The 22778-nt window shown below is 48.3% G+C and overlaps 1 pseudogene; it reads left to right on the top strand.

Moving 5' to 3' along the window:
* Positions 1 to 3264: 3264 nt before the first annotated feature.
* LOC123076541 (uncharacterized) overlaps positions 3265 to 22778 on the top strand; it is a 98556-nt pseudogene continuing 79042 nt past the window's right edge.

Here is a 22778-nt window from a genome sequence, read left to right on the forward strand (position 1 = left end):
TTCCAATGTCAAGTATCTTTTCCTTAGACCATGAGATCGTGCAACTCTCGGATACCGTAGGAGTGCTTTGGGTGTGCCAAACGTCACAACGTAACTGGGTGACTATAAAGGTGCACTACGGGTATCTCCGAAAGTGTCTGTTGGGTTGGCACGGATCGAGACTGGGATTTGTCACTCTGTGTGACGGAGAGGTATCTCTGGGCCCACTCGGTAATGCATCATCATAATGAGCTCAATGTGACTAAGGCGTTAGTCACGGGATCATGCATTGCGGTACGAGTAAAGAGACTTGCCGGTAACGAGATTGAACAAGGTATTGGGATACCGACGATCGAATCTCGGGCAAGTAACATACCGATTGACAAAGGGAATTGCATACGGGATTGATTGAATCCTCGACACCGTGGTTCATCCAATGATATCATCGTGGAACATGTGGGAGCCAACATGGGTATCCAGATCCCGCTGTTGGTTATTGACCGGAGAGGCGTCTCGGTCATGTCTGCATGTCTCCCGAACCCGTAGGGTCTACACACTTAAGGTTCGGTGACGCTAGGGTTGTAGAGATATGTGTATGCGGAAACCCGAAAGTTGTTCGGAGTCTCGGATGAGATCCCGGACGTCATGAGAGGTTCCGGAATGGTCCGGAAGTGAAGAATTATATATAGGAAGTCAAGTTTCGGCCACCAGGAAAGTTTCGGGGGTTACCGGTAATGTACCGGGACCACCGGAAGGGTCCCGGGGGTCCACCGGGTGGGGCCACCTATCCCGGAGGGCCCCGTGGGCTGAAAGTGGAAGGGAACCAGCCCTTAGTGGGCTGGGGCGCCCCCCTTGGGCCTCCCCCCATGCGCCTAGGGTTGGGAACCCTAAGGGGGGGAGCTTCCCCCTTGCCTTGGGGGGCAAGGCAACCCCTTCCCCCCTTTGGCCGCCGCCCCCCTTGGAGATCCCATCTCCCTGGGCCGGCGCCCCCCCAGGGGGCCTATATAAAGGGGGGGGAGGGAGGGCAGCAACACACAGCCTTGGGCGCCTCCCTCCTCCCCTGCAACACCTCTCTCTCTCTCTCGCAGAAGCTCGGCGAAGCCCTGCCGGAGACCCGCTACATCCACCACCACGCCGTCGTGCTGTTGGATCTCCATCAACCTCTCCTTCCCCCTTGCTGGATCAAGAAGGAGGAGACGTCGCTGCACCGTACGTGTGTTGAACGTGGAGGTGCCGTCCGTTCGGCACTCGGTCATCGGTGATTTGGATCACGGCGAGTACGACTCCGTCATCCACGTTCATTGGAACGCTTCCGCTCGCGATCTACAAGGGTATGTAGATGCACTCCCTTCCCCTCGTTGGTAGTACACTCCATAGATGCATCTTGGTGAGTGTAGGAAAATTTTAAAAATTATGCTATGATTCCCAACAGTGGCATCATGAGCCAGGTCTATGCGTAGTTACTATGCACGAGTAGAACACAAAGAAGTTGTGGGCGTTGAGTTTGCCAATTCTACTTGCCGCTACTAGTCTTTTCTTGTTTCAGCGGCATTGTAGGATGAAGCGGCCCGGACCGACCTTACACGTACGCTTACGTGAGACAGGTTCCACCGACTGACATGCACTAGTTGCATAAGGTGGCTAGCGGGTGTCTGTCTCTCCTACTTTAGTCGGAACGGATTCGATGAAAAGGGTCCTTATGAAGGGTAAATTGAAATTGGCAAATCACGTTGTGGTCATACGTAGGTAAGAAAACATTCTTGCTAGAAACCTACAAACCACGTAAAAACTTGCAACAGCAATTAGAGGACGTCTAAACTTGTTTTTGCAGCAAGTGCTATGTGATGTGATATGGCCAGAAGATGTGATGAATGACATATGTGATGTATGAGATTGATCATATTCTTGGAATAGGAATCACGACTTGCATGTCGATGATTATGACAACCGGCAGGAGCCGTAGGAGTTGTCTTTATTATTTTGCAGGACCTGCGTGTCATTGAATAACGCCATGTAAATTACTTTACTTTGTTGCTAAACGCGTTAGCCATAAAAGTAGAAGTAATCATTGGTGTGACGACTTCATGAAGACACAATGATGGAGATCATGATGATGGAGATCCTGGTGTCATGCCGGTGACGAAGATGATCATGGTGCCCCGAAGATGGAGATCAAAGGAGCATGATGATATTGGCCATATCATGTCACTATTTGATTGCATGTGATGTTTACCATGTTTTTGCATCTTATTTGCTTAGAATGACGGTAGCAAGTAGGATGATCCCTTATAATAATTTCAAGAAACTGTTCACCCTAACTGTGCACCGTTGCGAAGGTTCGTTGTTTCGAAGCACCACGTGATGATCGGGTGTGATAGATTCTAACGTTCGAATACAACGGGTGTTGACGAGCCTAGCATGTACAGACATGGCCTCGGAACACACGCAATACACTTAGGTTGACTTGACGAGCCTAGCATGTACAGACATGGCCTCGGAACACGGAGGACCGAAAGGTCGAGCATGAGTCATATAGAAGATGCGATCAACATGGAGATGTTCACCGATCTTGACTAGTCCGTCTCACGTGATGATCGGACACGGCCTAGTTAAACTCGGATCATGTTTCACTTAGATGACTAGAGGGATGTCTATCTGAGTGGGAGTTCATTAAATAATTTGATTAGATGAACTTAATTATCATGAACTTAGTCTAAAATCTTTACACTATGTCTTGTAGATCAAATGGCCAACGTTGTCCTCAATTTCAATGCGTTCCTAGAGAAAACCAAGCTGAAAGATGATGGCAGCAACTATACGGACTGGGTCCGGAACCTGAGGCTCATCCTCATAGTAGCCAAGAAAGATTATGTCTTAGAAGCACCGCTAGGTGATGCACCAATCCCTGAGAACCAAGACGTTATGAACGCTTGGCAATCAAGTGCTGATGATTACTCCCTCGTTCAGTGCGGCATGCTTTACAGCCTAGAACTGGGTCTCCAAAAGCGTTTTGAGAAACATGGAGCATACGAGATGTTCGAGGAGCTGAAACTCGTTTTCCAAGCTCATGCCCGGGTCGAGAGATATGATGTCTCCGACAAGTTCTTCAGCTGTAAAATGGAGGAGAACAGTTCTGTTAGTGAGCACATACTCAGAATGTCTGGGTTGCACAACCGCTTGTCTCAGCTGGGAGTTAATCTCCCGGATGACGCGGTCATTGACAGAATCCTCCAGTCGCTTCCACCAAGCTACAAGAGCTTTGTGATGAACTACAATATGCAGGGGATGGAAAAGACCATTCCTGAGGTATATTCAATGCTGAAATCAGCGGAAGGGGAGATCAGAAAAGAACATCAAGTGTTGATGGTGAATAAAACCACTAAGTTCAAGAAGGGCAAGGGTAAGAAGAACTTCAAGAAGGACGGCAAGGGAGTTGCCGCGCCCGGTAAACCAGTTACTGGGAAGAAGTCAAAGAATGGACCCAAGCCCGAGACTGAGTGCTTTTATTGCAAGGGAAGTGGTCACTTGAAGCGGAACTGCCCCAAATACTTAGCGGACAAGAAGAAGGCCGGCAACACCAAAGGTATATGTGATATACATGTAATTGATGTGTACCTTACCAGTACTCGTAGTAGCTCCTGGGTATTTGATACCGGTGCGGTTGCTCATATTTGTAACTCAAAACAGGAACTACGGAATAAACGGAGACTGGCGAAGGACGAAGTGACGATGCGCGTCGGGAATGGTTCCAAGGTCGATGTGATCGCCGTCGGCATGCTACCTCTGCATCTACCCACGGGATTAGTTTTAAACCTCAATAATTGTTATTTAGTGCCAGCTTTGAGCATGAACATTGTATCTGGATCTTGTTTAATTCGAGATGGCTACTCATTTAAATCCGAGAATAATGGTTGTTCTATTTATTTGAGAGATATGTTTTATGGTCATGCCCCGCTGGTCAATGGTTTATTTTTGATGAATCTCGAACGTGATGTTACACATGTTCATAGTGTGAATACCAAAAGATGTAAAGTTGATAACGATAGTCCCACATATCTGTGGCACTGCCGCCTTGGTCACATTGGTGTCAAGCGCATGAAGAAGCTCCATGCAGATGGACTTTTGGAGTCTCTTGATTACGAATCATTTGACACGTGCGAACCATGCCTCATGGGTAAGATGACCAAGACTCCATTCTTCGGAACAATGGAGCGAGCAACCAACTTATTGGAAATCATACATACCGATGTGTGTGGTCCAATGAGTGTTGAAGCTCGCGGAGGATATCGTTATGTTCTGACTCTCACTGATGATTTAAGTAGATATGGGTATGTCTACCTGATGAAACACAAGTCTGAAACCTTTGAAAAGTTCAAGGAATTTCAGAGTGAAGTTGAGAATCAACGTGACAGGAAAATAAAATTCTTACGATCAGATCGTGGTGGAGAATATTTAAGTCACGAATTTGGTACACACTTAAGGAAATGTGGAATAGTTTCACAACTCACGCCGCCTGGAACACCTCAGAGAAATGGTGTGTCCGAACGTCGTAATCGCACTCTATTGGATATGGTGCGATCTATGATGTCTCTTACCGATTTACCGCTCTCATTTTGGGGCTATGCTTTAGAGACTGCCGCATTCACTTTAAATAGGGCTCCGTCGAAATCCGTTGAGACGACACCGTATGAATTATGGTTTGGGAAGAAACCTAAGCTGTCGTTTCTAAAAGTTTGGGGATGCGATGCTTATGTCAAGAAACTTCAACCTGAAAAGCTCGAACCCAAGTCGGAAAAATGCGTCTTCATAGGATACCCTAAGGAAACTATTGGGTATACCTTCTACCTCAGATCCGAAGGCAAGATCTTCGTTGCCAAGAACGGGTCCTTTCTGGAGAAGGAGTTTCTCTCGAAAGAATTGAGTGGGAGGAAAGTGGAACTTGATGAGGTGATAGTCACCCCTTCCGAACCGGAAAGTAGCGCAGCGCGGGAAAATGTTCCTGTGGTGCCTACACCGACTGGGGAGGAAGTTAATGATGATGATCATGAAGCTTCGGATCAAGTTACTGAACTTCGTAGGTCCACAAGGACACGTTCCGCACCAGAGTGGTACGGCAACCCTGTCCTGGAAATCATGTTGTTAGACAACGGTGAACCTTCGAACTATGAAGAAGCGATGGCGGGCCCGGATTCCGACAAATGGCTAGAAGCCATGAAATCCGAGATAGAATCCATGTATGAAAACAAAGTATGGACTTTGACTGACTTGGCCGATGATCGGCGAGCCATAGAAAACAAATGGATCTTTAAGAAGAAGACGGACGCAGATGGTAATGTGACCATCTACAAAGCTCGACTTGTCGCTAAGGGTTATCGACAAGTTCAAGGGGTTGACTACGATGAGACTTTCTCACCCGTAGCGAAGCTGAAGTCCGTCCGAATCATGTTAGCAATTGCCGCATACTATGATTATGAGATATGGCAGATGGACGTCAAAACGGCATTCCTTAACGGCTTCCTTAAGGAAGAGTTGTATATGATGCAGCCGGAAGGTTTTGTCGATCCTAAGAATGCTAACAAAGTATGCAAGCTCCAGCGCTCTATCTATGGGCTGGTGCAAGCATCTCGGAGTTGGAACATTCGCTTTGATGAGATGATCAAAGCGTTTGGGTTTACACAGACTTATGGAGAAGCCTGTGTTTACAAGAAAGTGAGTGGAAGCTCTGTAGCATTTCTCATATTATATGTGGATGACATACTATTGATGGGAAATGATATAGAATTCTTGGAAAGTATAAAGGCCTATTTGAATAAGTGTTTTTCAATGAAGGACCTTGGAGAAGCTGCTTATATATTGGGCATCAAGATCTGTAGAGATAGATCAAGATGCCTCATTGGTCTTTCACAGAGTACATACCTTGACAAGATATTGAAGAAGTTCAGTATGGATCAGTCCAAGAAGGGGTTCTTGCCTGTATTGCAAGGTGTGCAATTGAGCACGGCTCAATGCCCGACCACGGCAGAAGATATAGAAAATATGAGAGTCATCCCCTATGCCTCGGCCATAGGGTCTATTATGTATGCCATGCTGTGTACCAGACCTGATGTAAACCTTGCTGTAAGTTTGGTAGGAAGGTACCAAAGTAATCCCGGCATGGAACACTGGACAGCGGTCAAGAATATCCTGAAGTACCTGAAGAGGACTAAGGATATGTTTCTCGTTTATGGAGGTGACGAAGAGCTCGTCGTAAAGGGTTACGTCGACGCTAGCTTCGACACAGATCTGGATGACTCTAAGTCTCAAACCGGATATGTGTATATTTTGAATAGAGGAGCAGTAAGCTGGTGCAGTTGCAAGCAAAGCGTCGTGGCGGGATCTACATGTGAAGCGGAGTACATGGCAGCCTCGGAGGCAGCACAGGAAGCAGTCTGGATGAAGGAGTTCATTACCGACCTAGGGGTGATTCCCAATGCATCGGGCCCGATGACTCTCTTCTGTGACAACACTGGAGCCATTGCCCTTGCGAAGGAGCCCAGGTTTCACAGGAAGACCAGGCATATCAAGCGTCGCTTCAACTCCATTCGTGAAAGTGTTCAAAATGGAGACATAGATATTTGTAAAGTACATACGGACCTGAATGTAGCAGATCCGTTGACTAAACCTCTCCCTAGGGCAAAACATGATCAACACCAGGACGCAATGGGTGTTCGATTCATCATAATGTAACTAGATTATTGACTCTAGTGCAAGTGGGAGACTGTTGGAAATATGCCCTAGAGGCAATAATAAATGGTTATTATTATATTTCTTTGTTCATGATAATCGTCTATTATTCATGCTATAATTGTATTGTCCGGAAATCGTAATACATGTGTGAATACATAGACCACAACGTGTCCCTAGTAAGCCTCTAGTTGACTAGCTCGTTGATCAACAGATAGTCATGGTTTCCTGACTATGGACATTGGATGTCGTTGATAACGGGATCACATCATTCGGAGAATGATGTGATGGACAAGACCCAATCCTAAGCATAGCATAAAAGATCGTGTAGTTTCGTTTGCTAGAGCTTTTCCAATGTCAAGTATCTTTTCCTTAGACCATGAGATCGTGCAACTCCCGGATACCGTAGGAGTGCTTTGGGTGTGCCAAACGTCACAACGTAACTGGGTGACTATAAAGGTGCACTACGGGTATCTCCGAAAGTGTCTGTTGGGTTGGCACGGATCGAGACTGGGATTTGTCACTCCGTGTGACGGAGAGGTATCTCTGGGCCCACTCGGTAATGCATCATCATAATGAGCTCAATGTGACTAAGGCGTTAGTCACGGGATCATGCATTGCGGTACGAGTAAAGAGACTTGCCGGTAACGAGATTGAACAAGGTATTGGGATACCGACGATCGAATCTCGGGCAAGTAACATACCGATTGACAAAGGGAATTGCATACGGGATTGATTGAATCCTCGACACCGCGTTTCATCCGATGAGATCATCGTGGAACATGTGGGAGCCAACATGGGTATCCAGATCCCGCTGTTGGTTATTGACCGGAGAGGCGTCTCGGTCATGTCTGCATGTCTCCCGAACCCATAGGGTCTACACACTTAAGGTTCGGTGACGCTAGGGTTGTAGAGATATGTGTATGCGGAAACCCAAAAGTTGTTCGGAGTCCCGGATGAGATCCCGGACGTCACGAGAGGTTCCGGAATGGTCCGGAGGTGAAGAATTATATATAGGAAGTCAAGTTTCGGCCACCGGGAAAGTTTTGGGGGTTACCGGTAATGTACCGGGACCACCGGAAGGGTATCGGGGGTCCATTTGGTGGGGCCACCTATCCCGGAGGGCCCCGTGGGCTGAAAGTGGAAGGGAACCAGCCCTTAGTGGGCTGGGGCGCCCCCCTTGGGCCTCCCCCCATGCGCCTAGGGTTGGGAACCCTAAGGGGAGGAGCTTCCCCCTTGCCTTGGGGGGGCAAGGCAACCCCTTGCCCCCTTTGGCCGCCGCCCCCCCTTGGAGATCCCATCTCCCTGGGCCGACGCCCCCCCAGGGGGCCTATTTAAAGGGGGGAGGGAGGGCAGCAACACACAGCCTTGGGCGCCTCCCTCCTCCCCTGCAACACCTCTCTCTCTCTCGCAGAAGCTCGGCGAAGCCCTGCCGGAGACCCGCTACATCCACCACCACGCCGTCGTGCTGTTGGATCTCCATCAACCTCTCCTTCCCCCTTGCTGGATGAAGAAAGAGGAGACATCGCTGCACCGTACGTGTGTTGAACGCGGATGTGCCGTCCGTTCGGCACTCGGTCATCGGTGATTTGGATCACGGCGAGTACGACTCCGTCATCCACGTTCATTGGAACGCTTCAGCTCGCGATCTACAAGGGTATGTAGATGCACTCCCTTCCCCTCGTTGCTAGTACACTCCATAGATGCATCTTGGTGAGCGTAGGAAAATTTTAAAAATTATGCTACGATTACCAACATGTATATCCCTTGTCCTACGGACTAAACCCTCCGGTTTATATAGACACCGGAGGGGGCTAGGGTTACACAGAGTCGGTTACAGAGAAGGAGATCTTTATATCTGAATCGCCAAGCTTGCCTTCCTCGCAAAGGAGAGTCCCATCCGGACACGGGACAAAGTCTTTAATCTTGTATCTTCATAGTCCAACAGTCCGGCCAAAGTATATAGTCCGGCGGTCCGAGCACCCCCTAATCCAGGACTCCCTCAGTAGCCCCTGAACCAGGCTTCAATGACGATGAGTCCGGCGCGCAGATTGTCTTCGGCATTGCAAGGCGGGTTCCTTCTCCGAATACTCCATAGAAGGTTTTTAACACGAGGATCGTGTCCGGCTCTGCAAAACAAGTTCCACATACCACCGTAGAGAGTATATATTCCACAAATCTAATCTTCTGACCACTTTTCATAGCGTGACATCACGCCGCGGCCCAGTCTCTATACGAACCGTTTTTCTCAACCAGCTGTTGTACATATAGCGAGGCGGTTTTATTGGCACGTCTTGTCGAAGCAGAGATCGTGTCCCCTTATCATGGGATTCTCATCAATACGGGCGTGGGTAACCCAACCGCGCCGTTAACACGACGCTTGGGGAATGAGCGAGTTTTACGGGGCAAGTGAGGAGGCGCATGGTTTCTACCGCCTTTATAAAGAGATAAGGATTCACCTTTTCTCCACCCACGCCTTCTTCTTCCTCTACTCGTCCATCTCCCCTCGCTCGAGCTCCAGCACCCAAGCCTTCTCCTTCTCCGCAGAATCATTCAAGCATATCCGGAGCGGGAGGCAAGTGGATGGCCTCCTCCATTAAGGTGGCGGACATCACGAAGCTTCGGGAGGCCGGATACATGGCCGCAGACATCGCGCACCGGCTTCCTACCGAAGGTCAGGTCATCCCTACCCCGGAGCCTCAGGAGAGGGTAGTGTTTCTCCCTCACTTTGTCCGCGGACTGGGATTCCCCCTCCACCCATTTGCCCGCGGGCTCATGTTTTACCACGGGCTGGACTTCCATGATCTAGCCCCCAATTTCATCCTCAACATCTCGGCGTTTATCGTCATGTGCGAGGCCTTCCTCCGCATTACGCCCCACTTCGGTTTATGGCTGAAGACCTTCAACGTGAAGTCGAAGGTGGTGGTGGGTCAGCAAGCAGAGTGTGGAGGCGCCATGGTGGGCAAGATGCCCAATGCCACTTGGCCCGAAGGCTCCTTTGTGGAGACCGTGAAGGGGTGGCAATCGGGGTGGTTCTACATCACCGAGCCGCGCGACACCAACTGGGTAGCGGCCCCCGAATTCCGATCCGGCGTCCCTATCCGGCTCACTTCCTGGAAAGAGTAGGGCCTTGCCTGGGGCTCATCGGTGGATCTGACCGGACTCCAGACCTGTATCAAGAACATGATAGGCAAGAAAATCAAGCTTGTCAATGTGCTCCAGGTCACGCTTGCCCGCCGGATCCTTCCGTGTCAAAGACGGGGTTTCAATATGTGGGAGTTCGACCCAGCCGAACACCAGACGCTGCAAGAGCTCTTCGACACAACACACGAAGATGTCTGGAAAGTGTTGTTCAAGGCTTCCGAAGTACCACCACCCACGACCGAAGATCGCGGACTCAGCGCAAGGCGCTCGCCAATCCGAGTTTTTATATTCTGCAAGACGTGCCTTTTACCAGCACATCCGCGGGAGGAATCTAAACTTCCATGCCCATTTATCAGGACTGGGTAGCGTTAGCCAAACAGATTGACTGTCCGGCTCCTCTGCCCGAAGGCCCAGCATCAGCTCTCTTAACAGAGAAGCTGGTTCCGGCACCCTATGAGGTGCCGGAGAAGAAGAAGAAGAAGAAGACCGCGGGGACCAGGAAAGGTCTCCGGCGCACGGCTGTATCGGATTCATCATCCGAAGACGCCGAGGAAGAGGTAGCGGAAATCCCTCCCCCTGCTACCGGAGGGGAGAAGAAAAGAAACGCCGCCCCGTCTGGGGGCCGAAGGGTCCAAGAAGGGAAAGACCCTCCCTCCGGATTACTCCACCACCGCCGCCTACAGCGACGAGGAGTGGTTGCCCAGGGACAAGCCCCTGGCGAAATCGTAAGTGTCCGGACACTATACTACTTCTGGTACATATTGCTTTATCGCTTCTTATCATGTGAAATATGATTGTGCAGTCCGGCCAAATCCCACATCAACGGATCCTCCTCGGATGGGTCTTTGAGTCAGTCGGCGATGAACAGCGATTCGCTCCCGACGGCCACCTCCCCCCGGTATGCGGACGACACCGAGGTGCTGTCCTAGAGGATACCGGATCAGCGAAAGATTATCCTGGAGACGCCCCAAGGCGAAATCCCAAACGCCGGGCACATGGGGGGGAAGACCCCCATGAATCCTGATAACGGGGGCCGCATTAAGTCGGGCCCCCAGCCGGATACTGCGCCCGAACCTCCAACGGTTCCGGGTTCAGGCAGGCAGCCCCTCGTTAAGGAGGGCGAGCCACCTGTGCCGATGACCTCTGTCCATCCAGAGGCATCGTACAACTTGCTGGAAGCGCTTCGTGGCGCTTCCATTAGTGAGGAGCACCGCACCATTATGAGTGCAGTGATTGAGAAGGTCCGGTCCGCCAAAAGCGGATTGACTGAAGCCTGCGCCAGCCTCCTAATAGGCTTCGAGGTAAGTAAATGAAATTATAAAAAAATATGATGGTATAGACAGTAGCCCCTGATGCTCTGTTCGGTGTTTGGAAAGAAAAGCCGAACAGAGGGTCAAATAATGTCCGCAGGAGTCTAACAGAGTACGTCTATGTGAATAAGCAGGCGTCGCTGCTGGCCGCTGCCGCGCGTACTGCGGAGGTCTCCGGACAAAAGCGGGACCTGGAGTGGACCGAAGAAGAGCTCGGCCTCGTGAAGAGGCAGCTCGAGGAGAACAAAGGTACATAATACCCCGTCTGTATATTGATAAACAAGGAATGGTTTCAGCTCATAGCAGCTTTATGAAATTTAATAGGGGCCACGACCGAAGTGGCGGCCCTGAAAGAGGCGCTGTCCGAGGCCAAAAACAAAGTGGCCAAGGAGCACGCCGAACGCGAGAAGCAAGAGGCCCGGGTCGGCGAGGTACAGCAAGAGCTTGAGGATTTGTTAAAAAATATGAGTCCTTGGAGCGTGACTCTAAGACGCAAGAGTCCGAGCTTGCGAAGGCCCTCCAAAGCGCACGAGATGCCAAGGCCGAAGCCCACAAGGCCCTTCAGGAGGTTGAGGCGGCCAAGAAGATTGCGGCGGGTAAGGCATTCAATATGCAAAGAAAGCATGTGAAGGAGACTTTCTTTTTTACTTACCCGAATTTGGAGCTCTCGAGGAGCATTCGTAGATCTGCCGCGCAACATTTCTGATGCCGCAGAGTTCTACCGAGCTGAGGAAGGGAGCTCGATGGAGAAATTGTTCTGGTCCCAGTATATTGGGGCCGAACATCCGATGACTTTGAGCGACCGGCTGAAGCAACTGGTCGAACTTCACAAGGCGGCCGAACTGGCCATGAAGGACCTTATAGTCCGGATGTGGCCGGCCGAGCCCCTGCCCAGTAGCTACTTCGGCCTGGTTAAGCAGATTGTGTCTGCCTGCCCGCGGCTCGAAGTCATAAAGCGATCAGTCTGCATTGAAGGCGCGCAGGGCCTTCGCCCGCGCAAAAGTGCACTGGGCGAAGATGGATGCCGAGAAGCTGGTGACGAAGGGGCCACAAAAGGACAAGGAGGATCGCCGCCCCGAGAATAATTATGATAGTGTCCTGAAGGGCACCCGCCTTGTGGCGGAGGAATGTTTTAAGGATGTAATATTTGAGTGAATGTACTCATTTGATCCTGTAATATGAAAACAAGTTCATCTGCGCCATATAACGCTTGTTGACTTAAAATATTACCTTCTGTGCGGCCGTTTATAAAATCTGAGAGTTGGCCAGTCGTCGGCTTCTGCCCGCGTGTAGCTAGTAGCGGGGTGTTCGGCATATGCATAAATACTCTTTATCCAAATTTTTGGTCCCTTAAGGAGGTGTTTAGCGCAACGAACCAGGCAATCGGACTATACGGCTTTATCACTCTCACTTAGCCATAGAAGTCTACAATTTTAAATTTTGGCGTAGCCCCTGGTATTCGGAAGGCCGAACTTGGGGCGCTATACACGCCTAAATCGGACAAGGCCGATTCCTCGCCCGAAGCGGAAAAAATCTTTAAGGATTTGAGACCTCCCGAACAGCGACCAGCTCTTGCCGCATCATGACAGTCAGTTTTCGGCTTTCTCTACTGAGGTGCTCGCCTAGATGAACCAGGGCACAATCGCAGTAGTTATCCCGATGGCACCTTAGCCGATAGAGCGGAACGTAAGGTATCAAAACACGGGAGCCGGGCAAACCCAACATTTTAACCAAGACATGATTCGGAGCTGATGCATATAATGCTATAAGTTCGTGGTGCCGCACTGTCGAAAGTGTTCGGACTTTTCTTACCGTGTTATGGGGTACACTGAAGCCCCTAGCGAACTGATCGTACCAAAGTGTACGGGTGCAAAAAATAAATAAACAAACAAGGAAAGAAATAAAAAATGTAATAATTAGCTGACGCTGTACATTGTTTTCCATTGTTATTTGAATAGTAAGTCAAGGCGTATGCATACGAGTAGTGCGATAAGCAAAATAGGACTATTTGACATGTCCTAGCCAAGAGCGAGCTGCGTGCGGGTATGTAAAACAGGCATAGCGATCGTTAGCAGAGACCACCTGGTAGTTCCCTTGTACGTCAAAGCTTTTGCCTCCTTGGCGTTTCCGTCCCGAGATGGGTCCAACGATCAGGTTATCGGAAGAGCCTTCAGAAAATAGGGACCTAAAAGAAAGAAAAAGGGGGAAGGTATACGAGTCCTGGGGCAGTTGAGACGTATTGTGGGCCGTATTGTAGCTGCGCCTCCGCCTGTGCCCATGGTATTTTAAGTGCGTAATTATGTACGCGCGGCACGAATTCCGCTGCTTGACTGTGACTAGGACGGAGGACGAATTCCTAGGCGAGCCCAGGACATGCCGAACGATCCTGTTGCAGAGTACTCCGGACTCGCTTAGCGGTGTCCGGAGGCTTTATGGCCGAACTGGAGGTCTGCCTAAGAAGGCTTCTCTGTGCTTCTGCTGCGAGGGCCGCAGTGTGCTCCTCTGTACGGAGGGAGCGCTCTGTGTTTCCATTGACTATTATAACCCCCCGAGGACCTGGCATCTTGAGTTTGAGGTATGCATAATGCGGTACCGCATTGAATCTAGCAAATGCGGTTCGTCCGAATAGTGCGTGATAGCCACTACGGAAGGGGACGATATCGAACATTAACTCCTCGCTTCGGAAGTTGTCTGGAGAACCGAAGACTACTTCTAGTGTGATCGAGCCCCTGCAGCGAGCCTCTACACCTAGTATGACACCTTTAAAGGTGGTTTTGGTGGGTTTGATCCTGGAGGGCTCGATGCCCATTTTGCGCACTGTATCCTGATAGAACAGGTCAGGCTGCTGCCACTGTCCACCAGGACTCGTGTTAGGTGGAATCCGTCAATGATAGGGTCAAGGACCAATGCGGCCGAACCGCCATGACGGATACTGGTAGGATGGTCCCTGCGATCAAAAGTGATTAGACAAGAAGACCATGGATTAAACTTTGGGGCGACTGGCTCCATCGCGTAGACGTCCCTTAATGCACGCTTCCGCTCCCGCTTGGGGATATGGGTGGCGTATATCATGTTCACTGTTTTCACATGGGGAGGAAATTTCTTCTGTCTTCCTGTGTTCGGCAGCCAGGGCCCCTCGTCGTCATCACTATGGGGCCCCTTTTCCTTGTTTTCGGCCTTCAACTTGCCGGCCTATTTGAACACCCAGCATTCTCTATTGGTGTGGTTGGCCGGTTTATCGAGGGTGCCGTGAATTTGACACGAGCGATCGAGTATGCGGTCCAGACTGGACGGGCCTGGATTTTTTCTCTTGAATGGCTTCTTCCGCTGACCGGACCTAGAGCCACTGAATCCGGCATTGACGGCCGTGTCTTCGGCGTTATCGCCATTGCTGCGACGCTTGTGTTTGTTGTGTCGTGGCTTGCCGCTGCTGTCCGGGGCCTCTGATGTGCCAGGATTGCTTGCCGTATTGCTGCTCCGAGCCAACCAGCTATCCTTGCCCGCACAAAAGCGGGTCATGAGTGTCGTGAGGGCTGCCATGGACTTCGGCTTCTCTTGGCCGAGGTGTCGGGCAAGCCACTCGTCGCAGATGTTATGCTTAAAGGCCGCTAGGGCTTCGGCATCCGGACAATTGACAATTTGGTTCTTTTTAGTTAGGAGCCGAGTCCAGAATTTCCTGGCTGACTCTCCGGGTTGTTGGGTAATGTGACTTAAATCGTCAGCATCCGGAGGTCGCACATAAGTGCCCTGGAAGTTATCCAGGAATACATCTTCCAGGTTCTCCCAACTTGCAATGGAGTTTGCCGGCAGACTGTTCAGCCAATGCCGAGCCGGTCCCTTCAGTTTTAGTGGGAGATACTTGATGGCATGTAGATCATCACCGAGGGCCATGTGAATGTGGAGAAGGAAATCTTCAATCCATACCGCGGGGTCTGTTGTCCCATCGTATGATTCGATGTTCACGGGTTTAAACCCTTCTGGGAATTCATGGTCCATTACTTCGTCAGTAAAGCATAAGGGGTGTGCGGCGCCTCTATGCCGGGCTATATCACGACGCAGTTCAAGTGAGTTTGGTCGAGTGTGTTCGGCCCGGCCGGATTTATATTTGGTGTATCCGGCGTGGTGATCGTCAACACGCGTTGGGGCGCGCCCCCGTGATCCGAAGATCGATCTTGACTGCCCTGCTTTTTTTCCAACACATCTCGCAGGTCCTGCATGTAGCCCCGGGCCTTCGTGTTTTTATTTGACTAGCGACGGGGTGCGGGCTGGTGTTTGGGATGATATGCCTTGTCCTGGCCACGTGGTGGCCGGTCAGCCGCATCCTGCTCTAGTGTCTCCTCTTCAAATTGAGGTAACAACTTGCGCTTTGGGTAACTTTTTGTTGGGCGTTCGAGTCCATATTCCTCGGCTGCCAGGACCTCAGTCCATCTATCAGTTAGCAGATTTTGATCAGCTTGAAGCTGCTGCTGCTTTTTCTTCAGGCTCTTTGCAGTGGCTATATGCCTGCGCTTGAAGCGCTCCTGCTCGACGGGATCCTCATGCACGATGAATTCGTCGTTGCCAAGGCTCACCTCGTCTTCGGAGAGGCGCATATAATTGTCGTCCTCCAAGTCTCCATCCGTTGCCTGGTCATCGGGGCTATCTTGCCCATCCTCCCATTCGACCTGCTCGATGTCTGGCTGGGCGGGATTGTTTTCGTCTTCGGCACCATCCGGAGCGTTATCGTCTCCTGTGCCGGTATCACTATTTTTGCTATGGCGGGGCTTAGAGCGGCGCCTATGACGCCGGTGCTTAGATTGCTTCTCAAGGGGATTATCCTCCGTTGCCTCATCACCATTGCCTTCTTTGGGTGTGTCCACCATGTATATGTCATATGATGAGGTGGTTGTCTAGCGCCCTGTGGGCGGAGGTTCCTGTTCTTCTCCGACATCGTCGTCCATACCGTCGATGTCTTCGGAGTCGAAGTCAAGCATGTCAGTTACGTCATCGACAGTGGCTATTAAGTGGGTGGTGGGTGGGAAACGAATTTCTTCGTCGTCCGCTTCCCACTCGAGCCGGACATAGTTCGGCCGCGAGTCTCCTGACAGGGAGATAGATTTCAATGAATTTAGCACGTCGCCCAAGGGTGAGTGCTGAAAGATATCCGCGGAGGTAAACTCCATGATCGGTGCCCAATCAGTTTCTATAGGCACGGATGCACGCGGTTCGGAGCCTGTGGCCGGAAACGAGTCCGAGGGTCCGATGACACGGACCTCATTGGAGGCGAAGTCTATGTATGGCTCCATCGCCGATGAGTGTGCGGCCTCCGTGGCAGGGTCCATCCACCCGTCCTCGGATGGCACGATCTGCTCCGGATTAAGAGCCGGGGCAGCCGCAGGCATGATCTCACGAACACCGTACGATGGCAGATCTAAGTCATGCTCATCGTGACTGTTCGGCGCACCTGCCATGGGCTCGAATCCGTCGAAGATCAAGTCTCCGCGGATGTCGGCCGTATAGTTCAAGCTTCCAAACCTGACCTGACGACCAGGGGCGTAGCTATCGATCTGCTCCCGATGGCCAAGCGAGTTGGCCCGCAGTGCGAAGCCGCCGAATACGAAGATCTGTCCGGGGAGGAAAACCTCACCCTGGATCACATCGTTGTAGATGATTGAAAGATCCATCAAGCCTTATCACGACGAGACAGTGGAACTCTCAATGAAAGCACCAATGTCGGTGTCAAAACCGGCGGATCTCGGGTAGGGGGTCCCGAACTGTGCGTCTCAGGCTAATGGTAACAGGAGGCGGGGGACACAATGTTTACCCAGGTTCGGGTCCTCTCGATGAAGGTAATACCCTACTTCCTGCTTGATTGATCTTGATGATATGAGTATTACAAGAGTTGATCTACCACGAGATCGTAGAGGCTAAACCCTAGAAGCTAGCCTATGATTATGATTGTATATCCCTTGTCCTACGGACTAAACCCTCCGGTTTATATAGACACCGGAGGGGGCTAGGGTTACACAGAGTCGGTTAGAGAGAAGGAGATCTTTATATCCGAATCGCCAAGCTTGCCTTCCACGCAAAGGAGAGTCCCATCCGGACACGAGACGAAGTCTTCAATCTTGTATCTTCATAGTCCAACAGTCCGGCCAAAGTATATAGTCCGGCGATCCGAGCACCCCCTAATCCAGAACTCCCTCAGTCCCGGCGGACTATTTGTTCCGAATGACGCTAAGGGATGCGCACCCATGTGGAAGAAGAAATCTATATTTTGGGACCTACCCTACTGGAAAGACCTAGAGGTCCGCTCTTCAATCGACGTGATGCACATGACGAAGAACCTTTGCTTGAACCTGCTAGGCTTCTTGGGCATGTATGGGAAGACAAAAGATACACCGGAGGCACGGGACGACCTGCAACGTTTGCACGAAAAAGATGGCATGCCTCCAGCAGTATGGAGGTCTTGCCAGCTAGGCTCTTACCAAAGAAGAGAAGGAAATCTTCTTTGAATGCTTGCTCAGTATGAAGGTCATGTCTAGCTACTCGTTGAATATAAAGGGAATAATAAATATGGTAGAGAAAAAGTTCCAGAACCTAATGATACGTCTCCAATGTATCGACTTTTTCTCACGCTTTTTCTCTTGTTTTGGACTCTAATTTGCAAGATTTGAATGAAACTAACCCCGGACTGACGCTGTTTCAGCAGAACTACCATGGTGTTGTTTTTGTGCAGAAATAAAAGTTCTCTGAATGGAATGAAACTTTGCAAGGAATTTTTATGGAATAAAAGAGGATTTTTGGAGCCAAGACCCACCAGAGAGGGGACCCTGGGTGGGCACAGCCCACCAGGGTGCGCCACCTCTCCTGGCGTGCCCAAGTGGATTGTACCCACCTGGTGGCCCCGCTGATACTACTAAATCACATTATTCCAGAAAAAAATCAGGGAGAAAGTATTATCGCGATCCATGAGACGGAGCTGCCGCCAAGCCTTGTTCTTCCTCGGGAGGGCAGATCTGGAGTCCGTTTGGGGCTCCGGAGAGGGGGGTCTTCGTTCTTCGTCATCACCAACCCGTCTCCATTGCCAATTCCATGATGCTCCCCACCGGGAGTGAGTAATTCCTTCGTAGGCTCGCTGGTCGGTGAGGAGTTGGATGGGATTCATCATGTAATCGAGTTAGTTTTGTTAGGGCCTGATCCCTAGTGTCCACTATGTTCTTAGATTGATGTTGCTATGACTTTGCTATACTTAATGCTTGTCACTTTGGGGCCGGGTGCCATGAACTCAGATCTGAACCGTTTATGAATTCATCATTATATCCATGTTTTAGATCCGATCTTGCAAGTTATAGTCACCTACTACGGTTATGATCCGACAATCCCAGAGTGACAACAACCGGGCCCACTCTCGATGATGACCGTAGTTTGAGGAGTTCATGTATTCATTATGTGTTAATGCTTTGTTCTGGTTCTCTATTAAAAGGAGGCCTTAATATCCCTTAGTTTCCAATATGGACCCCGCTGCCATGGGAGGGTAGGACAAAAGATGGCATGCAAGTTCTTTTAATAAAACACGTATGACTATTTACGAAATACATGCCTACATTATATCGATGAACTAGAGCTAGTGCCGTATCGCCCTAGGTTATAACTGTCACATGATGAATATCATCCAACAAGTCACCGATCCAATGCCTACGAATTTATCATATATTGTTCTTGCTAAGTTACTACTATTGCTACTCTATCGTTACTACTACAATATCACTGCTACCACTGTTACTGTTACTGTTACTATTGCTGCTATCAGCAAAACTATCATACTACTTTGCTACTGATCACTTTGCTGCAGATAATTAACACTACACCACAACAATACTTCCCCAACACACAGATTGGTGGGGAAAACAGCTTCCGCCTTGGTCGGGAAAGACTATTTCCGACCGACACGGTTTGTTGGGGAAAGTCCAGACGGGAAAGCCTTTTCCCGACCGACATATCTTTACCAACCAACCATTGGACGGCTATAGGAAACATTACCGACCGATATTTTGTTGGCCCTACCATGAACCTTTCCTGACCGATTTTCTGTTATGAACCTTTCCAGACCGACTATTCGATGGCAATACATTTGCCGACCAACTTTCCGTTGGCTCTGTCATGAACCTTTCCCGACCAACAATCTGATGGTATTAGTTTTGCCGACCAACTTTCCGTTGGCCCTACCATGAACATTTCCCGACCAACTATAGGACGGTGCTTCCTTTTGCCGACCGATAGTTCATAAGCATTTTGCCAATGGTATTTGGCATATTAACTTGTCAAAACGATATCAATCAGGTTACAGATCTCACCAATACCTATCAATTTACAAAAACTTGCATGTACTCTGAAAGTATTAAACCAAGACCAAACAAAAATAACACTAATAATTTCCATAATAAAGGTAACTAAATAAGAGGAAACATTTGTAGGAGTGACCGAAGCACCCGATAGGTTTATAAAATGATAGATGCATGTCCAACGATTCAAAGTGTGCTCCATTACACAAGATATCCTTTACAAAATGATAGCTACAAGATGCATTGTTTTTGCTCCATCACAGAAGATATATCTAGGTTGACGCAAACTGACAGCATCATGGTTCCTTCCTGGTCCTCTGTCTTTCCTACACAACCCGACAGCAACCTGGAAAGACAAAAAAAGCATACAATTAATATACATGCAAGCTGGTGAAATTTCCTTTCCACTAAGTACTACAGTACTATCTGTTCAACTTAACAGTAAAGAGCATCATGCATGAAACATAGAAACTGAATATACAGCCAGCTAACTTTGAGGTGAATAAATTCGATTTGCAGGCCTGTAAACTTGGGGTCCTTACGGAAGTGTCACACTAAGAATAACCAAAGTCGACCAGGAGACGCGACCCAAAGTTTTGAGAAATAATTGGATGATTCAACCATTTCATGATTATCTTCACGTGATTTATATCACAGGGCGAAAAAAATGTTGTGCACTGAACGGTTTATGTTATGCCGTGAAACTGAAAATAATTCATGTCGAGGTGCAGACCAAATAGCATAAACAAATGTTGTAGCTGTAGCTGTGTTGACTGCTACACTCATCTAGTTATAACTACAGGAAGCTAAGTACTAGCTGCCTTTCGACAATGATGACGAAAGAAAAGATGTATTCTCGCGTTTTCTTATCCACAATGACATAAACAAATGTTGTCTTTCCACCATAAGAGATCTGTAAGATAGAAAGAATATGAGACATAAAAGACATAATTGACACTACGTAATTTTATTTCTTGAACACAAGAAAGAGTCATGTGGTCATGTAACTTCTTTTTCTAGAGAACTGGTACCATATAGCTAACTATTAGAGATACACTTTACTGGTGTTTTCTATCCATGTGAGAAGTACAGTATTTCAGCTATCTTTGTTTAGTCTTCAGTTGTGGCCATAAATTGAATGGTACTGAATGCCATGTTGCTATCTCCCTGGTGGCAGCAATAGATACATGGACACCGAAAACAGAATGCTGTCTTCCTGGTGACAGCAATAGATACATTGGGGATACCACAGTTTGTAAAACCATGGTATGTACTTGGACAAACACCTCAAAGTATTTTCAAAACTACAGTTTTTTTCTAGATAAGACCACTAGTTTTCTTTCTTACTTTTCTCTGGGATGGAAAAGACTAGTGCGCCTGACTATTTATATTCAGAAATGCATCAGAGAAAAACATATGTACTTCAGTGCCACAAATTAGATTAAATTAAACCTCGCAAAAAAATAAATTAAATTAAGCCATTACTTTCAGAGAAGAATATGTACTGTACATACAAATCTTCATAGGTATAAGAGCCAGAACCTATGAAACCATCAGGTTACGCATAAGAGAAATAAAGATTATAAATACTAGGTTAGCCTAGAAACAAGATTCAGAAATAGCAACTTTAAAAGCAACAGCAGTGTATTATGCTCTGTTCTGTACTATGGATGTGCCATAATGCTGATAAATGTGTGTGTGTGTGCCGAGTAAGACTTGTAGTTACAAAAGGTAATTTAACTATGAAATTAGCCAAAAATAAGACGATGAGTATTCTCTATTCAGCAAAACCGAAGGACCAGATTCATGACCAGACTGAAGGACCAGATACATGAACAAACAGTACAACATGAGGTTATTCATGAACAAACTGAAGGACTAGATTCATGAACAAACAGTACTAGAGGAGGTTATCTAAGACAAACTGAAACTATGTATTGTACATTATCTCAGACAAACTTTAGATGAAGAGAAGTGGCAGTGAGCTAGGCAGACATGATAATAAGAGAAGATGGACCAGCCCTGGTTTGTAGCTCAAAAAAATACTAGCTCATTTCGGTCCCTGGTTTGTAGCTCAAAAATGAATACTGGCTCAGTATTCAGAAACTGAGAAGATTTCTCCTATACAAAACACAAATAAATACTAGCTCAAAAATAGTGATTGGAAAAATATCTTGGTGGCGGGACGAGGAAGATGCCCCTGGTTTAATTTGTAGGTTTTCATCTAGCAAAGTGACCATGAGTCAGTATCACACATCAAACAATTCGAGATAAGTGGACAAAACACACATTATTGGTGATTACCTTGCTAGATGGTCATGCAATGGACCTGTGACAGCATCAGCAATAGATCGTAAGCCTTCATATTCATAAGGCACCATTGGTATCCCTTCTGATCACAACATTGACAAGAAGCTCATAAGTCGCTGGTCCAAGGGGCTCTCTGCCCACAAGTGTCTGGATCAACTGAAAACAAAATATAATTTAAACATATAGGTAAGGATGAGTAGATTACAAGGCTTTCATCTTCATGGGCTGATGAGCTTCTTGGAGGGGGCTTTGCAACAACTCTTCTATGAACAAAGGGCTCTTCATCATCGTCTTCTTCACCATCATTATGTTCCTCAGCTTCAACTCTTGAGTTCTAGCAGACAACTATATGTAAATAGAATTATTGCATGCAAGATGGATTATTGATACAATGAAAAGATGTGGAAATAGTTCATTACTTGTCGAGAATTGGAACCGTGCTGCGAGCTAGGAGTTTCCAGATTATGCCTCCTTCTGAAGCTAACATCAATTCCATTCAGTCCATTTGTTCATGCATTTGTTGCACATGCCCCTCCAGCATGTTAAAGTGATTTTCAGCTTCTTGACGTCCTTCCATTCTACCCCGTGTACCCGGTGTGCCCAAATCTTGTGCTCATTTTACCCTGTGTACCCGGTGTGCCCAAATCTTGAGGTGTTGGCCCAAGACCTAACACACGGACATGACCCCTTGACTCCTTCATTCCACATAAATGGGCAAACGGATCACCTTCTTTAATACATTTTCCTTCAATTCAGGGTGCTTTTCAGCTTTCTCTATGAGCTCTTTCTGCAAAATGACATTTACTTGCAGGTGCGCTGAAGGGTGCCTGCATAGATATATAGGTTAGTGCTTTTTCCTATATCACTTACTTCTATTTATCGATGCTAGCTTAGCTTCACACTTGAACAATCCTCTTATGTAAAAGGAAAGTTTTCACATTTGAACAATCCTCTTATGAAGCACACAGGGACATTAAACATGGTTCTC

This window comes from Triticum aestivum, chromosome 3D, assembly GCF_018294505.1.
Source record: "Triticum aestivum cultivar Chinese Spring chromosome 3D, IWGSC CS RefSeq v2.1, whole genome shotgun sequence".
Classification (NCBI taxonomy): Eukaryota; Viridiplantae; Streptophyta; class Magnoliopsida; order Poales; family Poaceae; genus Triticum; species Triticum aestivum.